This window comes from Meles meles, chromosome 5 (assembly GCF_922984935.1).
Source record: "Meles meles chromosome 5, mMelMel3.1 paternal haplotype, whole genome shotgun sequence".
Taxonomy (NCBI): domain Eukaryota; kingdom Metazoa; phylum Chordata; class Mammalia; order Carnivora; family Mustelidae; genus Meles; species Meles meles.
Genome location: NC_060070.1, coordinates 121,636,290 through 121,646,194, shown reverse-complemented (window position 1 = coordinate 121,646,194; position 9,905 = coordinate 121,636,290). Strand labels below are relative to the sequence as shown.

The 9,905-nt window shown below is 43.5% G+C and overlaps 1 pseudogene; it reads right to left on the bottom strand.

Annotated features, from left to right (window-relative positions):
• Positions 1-8,656: 8,656 nt before the first annotated feature.
• Positions 8,657-9,905, bottom strand: LOC123942672 (annotated as a pseudogene).

Sequence of the window (9,905 nt, the reverse complement as noted above, 5' to 3'; positions counted from 1 at the left end):
GTGGCAGTTTGGTTGGGTCACCATCACTGCCTTCTCTTCTCTCTATTGCCATTGACATGGATGGTAGAGATAAAAGATCTTCAAAATAGTAACAATTATCCTATCTTTCCTGTAACCCCTGTCCCTATTCTCTTCACAGAGAACAAGGGTTCTGGTTTTATCTCAAGAAAAGAATGATAATAGTTAACACCAATTATAAATGTGTCAATTTTTTTGCTTTGTGTTTTTAAAAGGCAGACTTGCGGCATAAGAAAAATGTTTTGAAAGAATAATTGGTGGCGTGCCTGGGTGGCTCAGTCTATTAAGCAAATGCCTTTGGATCAGGTCATGATCCCAGGGTCTTGGGGTCAAACCCCACATTGGGCTCCCTGCTCAGTAGGTAGTCTGCTTCTACTGCTCCTTCTGCCTGTCCTCCCTGCTTGTGTGCTCTCTCTCTTGCCCTCTCTGTCTCTCTGAAATAAATAAATAAAATCTTAAAAAGGCGAATAATTGGAGGGCTGATTTTACTTAACATTGTCACACATATGTATATACACATGCGTACACCCACACTAACACATGTGTCCATGTCCGCACTCAAGGAATTGGACAAAACTTCACTGGACTTCAGAGTAGGGAAGTCAAGTAGAGCAGGGAGCTGGAATGAGTTTAACCATTGGCTTAGATCCTTAGAAACTATTACTGTGTTTTTCTCTTTGGCCTTAGCAAGGAAATGACCTCCTCCTTACTTGGTTATGGCATCAATATGCTTGTGAGGAGGTTCAGATTGCTGAGAGAGGAAAAGAGGGGCACCTGTGTGGCTCAGTTGCTTGAACATTCAGCTCTTGATTTCAGCTCAGGTCATGGTCTCGGGGTTTTGGGATCAAGCTCCACCAGTCTTGGGCTCTGTGCTCATCAGAGCACAGAGGCACACTCTGCCTCTCCCTTGCTTTCTCTATCCCTCTGAGATTTAAAAAAAATTTTTTTTTAAAAAAGAAAAGAAAAGAGGGGAGCCTGGATGGCTCAGTTGGTTACATGTCCAATTCTTGGTCTCAGCCCAGTCATGATCTAATGGTCATGGGATTGAGCCCTGCATGGGATCTGTGCTCACTGTGGAGTCTGCTTCAGATTCTTCCTCCCTCTCCTTCTACCCCTCCTTGCTTCTTAAAAAAGAAAAGATCCAATATGCATTGAAATTCAAAATAGGATTTTTCAGCAAGACAATAGGCTTGAACACTAGACTCTGTGAGAGAGAAATAATTTTCTATATTCACTTAGCACCTATTTAAGATCAAGATCCAGGGGCATCTGGGTGGTTTAGTCATTAAGCATCTGCCTCTGGCTCAGGTCTTGATCCCAGGGTCCTGGGATCAAGCCCCGAATTGTGCTCTCTGCTCAGCAAGAAGCCTGCTTCTTCCCCCCCTCTACTCCCCCTGCTTGTGTTCCCTCTCTCACAGTCTGTGTGTGTGTGTAATAAATAAATAAAATCTTAAAAAAAAATCAAGATCCAAACCTAGATTCAAATTTCTACCAAAGGAGGAGCTAATTTAGTCTATTGTCCTTGATTTCCTCATCTACCCATGATAATGATGACTACACCTACATCAAAGGCTTGTTTCCAAAAGGAACTTCTGTCTTCTGAAGTGGCTACTAGAGTCAGGAATCCAAGGATATAATATGAAAGGGAAAAGGAGAAGCCTACCATTTCCTGTCTTGGACATTGAAGAAGATAGCTAGGAGGTAAGAGGGAGACAAGAATCAAAGAGGTTTAACTTGGAATTGGGGAAATGGCTTCAGAAATATTCAGAAATTGGAAGAAATCATTGAAGTTGGCACAAACTGGTGCCCAATTTGATAAGTAGGCAAAGCAGGGTGAACTGTCAGAGAGATAGGGTCTAGTTTGCAATTCTAGTCCTTCCCCAGTGATGAGTATTCAGTTGAGAGCCATGGGCCTGCCATGGATCTATGGTGTGGCAGGAAGATGGAAAATGGGAAATGGAGGCATGTAGTTTGGACAGCTTGGATCAGGGGCTGGATGGGGGACATAGTGGAAATTCAAGGGGTCTAATGGGCTTTGCAGAGCTATGGGAGGTTGAGTCAGCCAGAAAGTACCAGTGAGATCAGACCTAGCCAAGAGAGACATGTGAGATACTCTAAGTGCTGGCTTCAGCCAAAAGTCAGCAGGATGAACATGACCAAGTGCATATCGGGCAAAACCTAGAAAAACCAAAGGACACACTGAGAGCATGAGGATCCCAGTTCTTCTCTTATACTCATCCTGAGGAGATCACTTAAGCTTCATCTCTCTCTCCATCCACCCCCAATAGCTACTTGGCAAGAAGTCTGGGAAGAGGGAAGACCTCTGAGATACCTGAGATTCTGAGCATTTTTACCTACAGAGACTAAAAAGTATCTGGACAGTCTGTTTATTCTATGATATTACACTGAAACAACTCCAGCTTTTAGTGCTACCCAGAAGATAAAGGTTCTACGAAAGACCACGTTACTTATAAACTATTTCTCCACATCCCTAGGTTGTGGTGTAAGATAATTGATCCTATTAAAGAGCTTAGACATTTGTGGAGCCCTCAAAATGGCCTGCAATAGTCAGTTTTTCTGTGTAACAAACAGCTCCAAGATCTCAATGGCTTACAACAACAACCATCTATTTTCATGCTTTTGGTGGTAGAAGTTGGCTATGGTTTTGCTTATCCAAGTTGGGGTTAACAGGGAGTGGTAGAACTTCAGGCTCCTGGTTATGTTCAGTTATGCAATCTGGAGCCCAATCTGAAGGGGCACTGGATGTCCAGATTTTGCTTTTCTCTTGACATATCACAGGGGTGTAAGAAGTCAAGTCAAATCACAAAGACACATTTTTTAAAAAATATTTTATTTATTTATTTTTTTTCAAAGAAGAGAGAGAGAGAGCGAGAGCACAAGCAGGGGGAGTGACAGGCAGAGAGAGAAGCAGGCTCCCCACTGAGCAAGGAGCCCAAAGCAGGACTTGATCCTGAGACCTTGGGATCATGAACTGAGTCACAGATGCTTAACTGACTGAACCACCCAGATGTTCCAACACAAAAGCACATTTAAATTGACTGCTTGTATCATGTCTTATGATATTCTATTGGCCCAAGAAAGTCACACAGCAAAGGGCATGAATGTACACTTAAATAAAGAAGAAACAAAGAATGGGGATCCAAATCACCACAGGACCCCTGTCCCCTGACCATTCCTCACCCCTTCTCAAACAGCAATATTCCCAAATTGATTTAGGAAGTATAGACACAAAGTTTCTCTTGTGAAAAGAGTATCAGTGGAGCATCACAGACAACCCAAAAAAGCCAGCATACCAAGCATAATGTACCAAGATGAGGAAAGCTTAGGTCTTGGATGATATAGTTGAAAATCTTTAGCAGACACCTACCTATAGACCTTTCATAATATGAAATAATGTAATGTCCATATTGTTAGCTGAGTTTTCTGTCGATTGAGGCTGAGTGCTTCTTTGCCCTATTTCTCCGTGAGGTCTACAGAAGTGTTGGAGGTCGGATTTGAACCCAAGCTTTGTCTACAGAGCACATGCTTTTACTTTACTATGATTCCTTGCCTTCCAAGTCTTGTGTGCGTCTGAAGTCTCTAACATACATATCAGCTGATTCAAAGGATAATGCAGTTAAATGCTTCTGTGGTGAAAAAATAGCAAGTCTGGGCATAGCAGTAAAAAATACCAATATGGCTTTGGTCTGGCCCTGTATAAAATTTATGTATATATGTATAAAATTTATAACTGTATAAAATTTATGTATAAAATTTAAACTGATATTTTGAAGGACTCCTCCTATTAAGAGAAATCTGGGGCACCTGGGGGCTCAGTAGGTTGGGTGGCTGGCTGCCTTTGACTCAAGTCACGATCCCAGTCCTGGGATCCAGCCCCATATCGGGCTCCTTGCTCAGAGGGGAGCCCACTTCTCCCCTGCCTGCTGCTCTCCCTCCTTATGTTTGTTCTCTCCCACCCCCTTCTCTCTGTCTGTGTCAAATAAATAAATAAAATCTTAAAAAAGAGAAAAAAAGAAAAAGACCACTTGGACCCCTGTCCAAGCCCCAATCTCTTGTCTGTGAGAATATCTCCAAGGTCTTCTCCATGACCCCACATAGTACTTGGCTCTCAGGTGGCATGACGAATGTCCAGGGTTGTGGGATTTTTTTTAACTTTATTTATTTGTCAGAGAGATTGGAAGAGAGTAAAAGCAGGGGGAGCAACAGGCAGAGGGAGAAGCAGGCTCCCTGCTGAACAAGGAGCCCAAAGTGGGACTGGATTCCAGGACCCCAAGATCATAATCGAAGCTGATGGCAGACACTTAACTGACTGAGCCACCCAGGTGTCCCGAATGCCCGGGTTTTCACAGACTTTCAGTGATGAACAGTCCATGGTGCTGACACATCTGTGCCATCACTATCTTCTTATACTGGGCTTCTGCACAGAGGGACCAGGATGGGACATCCACCTCCATCCACAGGCGTCTGCTTCCACAGCTGGGGTTGTATGGTCTTTCTTAGTTCTTATCTTTTACTTGCTCTGAAGCAGAAGGCCTTCATAATTTGCTCATGAAGAGCACAAATTTGCCTGTATCTAAGGATAACTTGATTCATGTCCCATTTTGAGGCTATTTGTTTTATTCATTCACATAACCAGTCAACAAATATTGATGGCCAACTTTGTGCCATCAGTGTGCTAACCACTGGAGTAGTGCTTAACCAAAAATTAGGTCCCTGCCTTCATGCAGGTTGTGGCCCAGCTGAAAATATAACACTTAGTAAGACATTCTAATGAAAGGTGAAGTGAGTTATGATAGAGGAAATAAAATGTGCACGGAGAAGTATGGAACAGGGATAACCAGGCTAGGGTGATGCAGCAAAGAGCTTCCTAAGGATGAGAACTGAAGGGTGAGTAGAAATTAGCCCACCAAAAAAGTGGGGGACTTAAAAAACATTTTTTTAAAAATCAGGGGCACCTGGCTGACTCAGTCAGTAGAGCATGTGACTCTTGATCTCCAGGTTATGAGCTTGAACCCCACCTTGGGCGTAGAGCTTACTTAAAAAAAAAAAAAGATAGGGGTGCCTGTGTGGCTCAGTCACTAAGTATCTGCCTTTGGCTCAGGTTATGATTCCCAGGGTCCTGGGATCGAGCCCCACATTGGATTCCCTGCTCAGCGGGAAACCTGCTTTCTGTCTCCCTCTTATCCTGCTTGTGTTCCTGCTCCTGCTGTCTCTCTCTTTCTATCAAATAAATAAATAAAATAGGGCTCTCTGCTCAGGGGAGAGCCTGCTTCCCTTCCTCTCTCTCTGCCTGCCTCTCTTGTGATTTCTCTCTGTCAAATAAAATCTTAAAAAATAAATAAATAAATAAATAAATAAATAAATAAATAAATAAATAAAATAGATTAAAAAAATTAAAGAGTGTCGGGGGGGGGGGCTGAGGGGCTCCCTGTTTGGTATAAATTGTTTCTGATGATAGGAAAAAATACTCCAGAGATGCCCGGGTGGCTCAGTCAGAGAAGCATCTGCCTTCGGCTTGGGTCAGGATTCCAGGGTCCTGGGATAGAGCCCCCAATTGCGCTCCCTGCTCAGCGGGGAGCCTGCTTCTCCCTCTGCCTCTGCCCCTCACCCCGCTCATGCTCTCTCTCTTTCTCTCACTTAAATAAACAAAATCTTAAAAAAAGAAAAAAATGTCCCACGAAAGTGTTACTTGATGCAGAGTTATAACCAACATTAAAACAAAAACAACATATACTTTCCTAGGGAAGAGAAAGAGTATATGAGTATATTTTCAAGCTATTTTATAAATACTTAATATATCCTGGTTATCAAAGACAGTCTAAGACAGGAAAACTATAGGCTAATCTCAGTGACAAACAAAGCTGGTAAATCCTAAGCAAGATTTTTATAAATCAGGGCACCTGGGTGGCTCAATCTGTTAAGCATCTGCCTTTGGCTCGGGTCATGATCCCAGGGTCCTGGGATTGTCAGCCTCCTTGCTTAGCGGGGAGCCTCCTTCTCCCTCTTCCTCTGCCCTTCTCCCTGCTAGTGCTCTCTGGCTATCTCTCTCGAATAAATAAAATCTTTTATTATTTTTTATTTTTTTAAATATTTTATTTATTTATGTATTTGACAGATCACAAGTAGGCGGAGAGGCAGGCAGAGAGAGAGAGGAGGAAGCAGGCTCCGTGCCGAGCAGAGAGCTTGATGTGGGGCTCGATCCCAGGACTCTGGGATCATGACCTGAGCCGAAGGCAGAGGCTTTAACCCACTGAGCCACCCAGGTGCCCCAAGTCTAATGCAATTCTAATAAAAACACTTAGTAATAGGGGCGCCTGGGTGGCTCAGTGGATTAAGCCGCTGCCTTCGGCTCAGGTCATGATCTCAGGGTCCTGGGATCGAGCCCCGCATCAGGCTCTCTGTTCAGTGGTGAGCCTGCTTCCTCCTCTCTCTCTGCCTGCCTTTCTGCCTACTTGTGATCTCTCTCTCTGTCAAATAGATAAATAAAATCTTTAAAAAAAAAGAAAAAATCCTTAGTAATAGTTTTTCTAGATTTCACAAGCTGATTCTAAAATTTATATGGATGAATAAAGGCCTAAGAACAACTAAGATAACAAGTTTGAAGATTTGCCTTACTGTATACCAAGAATTACGGCAATTACTTAGTAATTAAGATAGTCTGATATTGATACAGGGATAAGCTCACAGAGCAGTGGAGCAGAATAGAAAGCTTAAAGGTGATACTCATGCATAGATACGGATAATCATGCTTGTGTACTGACATAGGTATGCTGTCCTTGCTCTGTGGATAGAATTGAGTGTTCAGTAAATTGCACTGAGACAATTGATCATCCATGAAAAATAAAATAAAACTAGATTGCTACTTCATTCCATACAGGAAAAGGAGGCTCAACTGGATTAAAGTCCTAATTGTGGGGGCACCTGGATGGCTCAGTGGGAGTCTGACATGGGGCTCACTCATCCCAGGACCCTGAGATCATGACCTGAGCCAAAGGCAGAGACTTAACTTTGTAACCTAGGCACCCCGCAGTTTTGAGGAATTTAAGAAAGCTTTGTAGCTGGATTTGCCCTGAAGAAATCTGGCCATGTGGACATGAGCAGCACACTGGACCATTTAAGCCATGTTGACAGAAAAACATATGTAACGCCTTCTCTTTTTTTAAGATTTTATTTTTAAGTAATCTCTACACCCAACCTGGGCCTTGAATTCACAATCCCAAGATCAAGAGTCACTTAGTCTACTAACTGAGCCAGCCAGGCACCTCTTTAAGGCCGTCTTTAGGGGTGTCTGGGTGGCTCAGTCAGTTAAGTGTCTGCCTTCGGCTCAGGTCATGATCCTGGAGTTCCAGATCAAGCCCCATGTCCGGCTCCCTGCTTGGGTGGGGGTGGGCAGTCTGCTTCTCCCTCTGCTCCTCACCCCGTTTGTGTGTGCTGTCTCTCTCTCTCAAATAAATAAATAAGCAAATAAAACTTTAAAATAAAGAAAGGTCTCCTTTATAAAGAAAATATAATGGGCACCTGATTGGTTCAGTTAGTAGAGCTAGCACCGCTTGATGTCGGGGTTGTGAGCTCAAGCCCCAGGTTGGGTGTAAAGATTACTTGAAAGTAAAGTCTTTTTTTTTTTAACTTCAAGTTTATTTTTTAATTTTTTTTAAAGTTTTTATTTATTTATTTGACAGAGAGAGAGGTCACAAGCAGGCAGAGAGGCAGGCAGAGACAAAGAGGGGAAGCAGGTTCCCTGCTGAACAGAGCGCCCGATGCGGGGCTCGATCCCAGGACCCTGAGATCATGACCTGAGCTGAAGGCAGAGGCTTAACCCACTGAGCCACCCAGGCACCCTTGAAAGTAAAGTCTTAAAAAAGAAAATAGAAGACCAGATATGAATTTTTCTTAGAAGAATGGAAGCCTTTTTATTTTTTTTTAATTAACAAAGCGCTCACTAACTCGATTCGGAAAACTTCAAAAAGCTAAATAAAAATCTCCAAGTGAATGCATTTTTACATTGCACTTACTGCTTTCCAGCTTCTGGCCTCCCAAGGGAAGAGAATGCTCACCACTGTACCTGTTGTGCTGAGGAGGTCACATCCATGATCTCTGAGTTCTGGTCATTGCCTCTCTACCTGCTCATCTACTGCACTCCTCAGTGGGTGAGAACTTCCAAAGGGGCAGGGACTGGCGTGCCTGGGTGGCTCAGTCAGTAAAGTGTCTGCCTTCAGCTCCGGTCATGATCCTGGGATCCTGGGATCAATCCCCAAATTGGGCTCTCCTCTCCCTCTGCCCTTCCCCCATGCTCACACCCACACACACACTCTCTCTTTCTAATAAATAAATAAAATCTTAAAAACAACAAAAAGGCAGGGACTGTGTCTGTCCTGTCTCTGCTGTGTGCCCGGCACTTTGTGTCATGAGCACAGCTGTGCCCCTGGCTCTGTGCCACAGCTGGCCCCCAATAAAGGCTTCTTTTTTGTGTTTTAATTGCTGAGTCAACAGCTATCTTCTTGGTCTCTTGTTTTACATTTATTAGATAAACCAAAAGAACTGTTCAGTTTGCTGTATGAACACATGTAGAGGCATATATGACTGAAATTAATTATCTACCAATACAGAATGTCTATGTTCAGAGTCCATCAAGGCTTCGGGATTCTGAGCTATTTTGCTAGAATGGAAAACCGACTGAGCCGTCTCCATCTCCAGCAGATGCATGTTGTTTCCTGTGGTAATTAAGGAATGTGATGGTCCTCTCAAGTCCACAGCACGTGTTTGCTGCAAGTGCCAGCTGCAATTTTCTGGTCCTGGCTAAGCTAACATGCGTCTCCTTGGTAACTACTGATTCTTCTCCTCATATTCTTTGATTCTGAACAATCTCCAGAAGTTGCTGCGCTGCTTGGTTTTTATTCACATACTAAGAAGGTTCAGAGGTCTTCTTTCCTTCGATGAGATTTTCCAAAGACTGCTCCTTTACTTCTTTTTAAATTTTTTATTTTATTTATTTGACAGAGAGAGAGAGATCACAAGTAGGCAGAGAGGTAGGCAGAGAGAGGAGGAAGCAGGCTCCCTGCGGAGCAGAGAGCCCGACACGGGGCTCGATCCCAGGACCCTGAGATCATGACCTGAGCCGAAGGCAGCGGCTTAATCCACTGAGCCACCCAGGCGCCCCTGCTCCTTTACTTCTATATCCAGTAAGGACAGTGTGTGCGTGCTGTTCTGTCTTTTCTTCATTTTGTCAAAGAAGCTTTCTGGTCTCCAAGTGCCCAAAAAACCAACAGAAACTATCTCTCCAAATTTATACAACTGTAAACTACAGCAGCCTATAGCATTTATTATAGAACCATTTTGAATAACTCCATAAGAGATTCCCAGTTTCGTTGCTCTCAGAATAAGATCACTGTATGTTGTATCTCCAAATGGATCATCAGCCACAGGAAGGCAACACCATTGATATCAGCATCCTTCAGAATATTATCTGCTTCTAGGGGCGCCTGGGTGGCTCAGTGGGTTAAAGCCTCTATCTTCCGCTCGGGTCAGGATCCCAGGATCCTGGGATCAAGCCCGGCATCAGCTCTCTGCTCAGCTGAGAGCCTGCTTCCTTCTCTCTCGCTGCCTGCCTCTCTGCCTAATTGTGATCTCTGTCTGTCAAATAAATAAATAAAATCTTAAAAAAAAGAATATTATCTGCTTCTTGTTCCACTTCTTCTTTATGAGCAAGAATCAATTTTCTTCCATAAAACTCTTCCAGGGCTTTCTTCCCTACTGTCAGGACTGAGGTATAGGCTTCTACATACACTTAAGTATGTTGTCTTCCAACTTCTGGCCCCTTGGATGTTGTTCTTGGCATCACCCAGGCCCAAGTTGACCAGGTAATACAT